This window comes from Orycteropus afer, unplaced genomic scaffold (genome assembly GCF_000298275.1).
Source record: "Orycteropus afer afer isolate SDZICR_OR568_19922 unplaced genomic scaffold, OryAfe1.0 scaffold00571, whole genome shotgun sequence".
NCBI classification, from domain to species: domain Eukaryota; kingdom Metazoa; phylum Chordata; class Mammalia; order Tubulidentata; family Orycteropodidae; genus Orycteropus; species Orycteropus afer.
Genome location: NW_006922158.1, coordinates 135680 through 137099, shown reverse-complemented (window position 1 = coordinate 137099; position 1420 = coordinate 135680).

Here is a 1420-nt window from a genome sequence, read left to right as displayed (position 1 = left end):
CACCCTATAAGCTGGGAACGTGAGTTTCATTCCTAGCCAATGCACCTCATGGGTACCCACTGCCTGTCTGTCAGTGGAGACCTGTGTGTTGCTACGATGCTGAATAGGTTTCAGGGAAGCTTCCAGACTAAGACAGAGTAGGAAATAGGGCCTGGTAATCTACTTCTGAATAGCAGCCAATGAAAACCCTATGGCTCACAACTCCTTGGTCAGCAACTGATCATGAGGATGGCTCAGGACCAGACAGCATTTTGTTCTGTTGTGTAAAGTGCCACCATGAGTTGGGGACAACTCTCAGTGGCAACGACAACAATAATAGCATTAATATCAGAATCAGAAAGAAGAGCATGGCTATGGGAAGGTTGGATTTAAGTGACTGGTGGGTTGATTCAGATATCAAAATAGGTAGTTGGAAAGTTGGGTCTGGAGTTGAGGAGCTAAGTCAAGACTAGTGATGAGTTTGGGAGATACATGCATAATATTGAAGCTGCGGGAACTCATGTGATCTCCAAAGAAGAGAATAAAGAGACTTGTTCCTAGGGTAGTAGAGGTGAACAAAGAATAGGTCATAGATCTCAGTTAGAACCCAGTACAGGCAGTCCCAGGGTTATGAACATCAGACTTGCTTACAACTCCTCCAAAACCCACTGCCTTGGAGTCAATTCTGACTCATAGTAGCCTATCCCATAGGGTTCCCAAGGCTGTGAATCTTTATCGAAGCAGACTGCCACATCTTTCTCCTGAAGAGCAGCTGGTGGGTTTGAACCACTGAGTTTTTGGTTTGCAGCAGAGCGCTTAACCATTGTGCTACCAGGGTTCCTTGGACTACTTCTACCCACCTGCTGTCATCCGGTGGATTCTGACTCATAGCAACCACCACTGGGTTTCCAAGGCGGTAAATCTCTACAGAAGCAGATTGCCTCATCTTCCTTCTACAGAGTGGCTGGTGAATTTGAACCGCCAACCCTTTGGTTAGCAGCCAAATGCCTTAGGAATTTCACCACCAGAGTTCCTTTGGAGTACTTCTACTTGCCCTTTAGTGTTTATATAAATTTGCCCTCACTTTGAAATGATTGAACCAATCCCTACTCACAACAAATTCAACACAATCCCCTTCACTTGTACCTACAGCTTCTAAAATTGAAAAGGCTCCAAGCCCTTTCTTGCACTAAACCCAAAACGAAACCCACTGCCATTGAGTTGATTCTGACTTACAGTGACACTTCAGGACAGAGTAGAGACATCTCATAGGATTTCCAAGGCTGTACATCTTTACTTAAGCAGACTGCCTCATCTTTCTCCCACAGAGCAGCTGAAGGGTTCAGACTGCCAACCTTTTGGTTAACAGCCCAATGTTTTAACCACAGTGCCACCAGAGCTCTTCTCTTGCATTAAAATAAGGCTAAATAAGAACTGTATG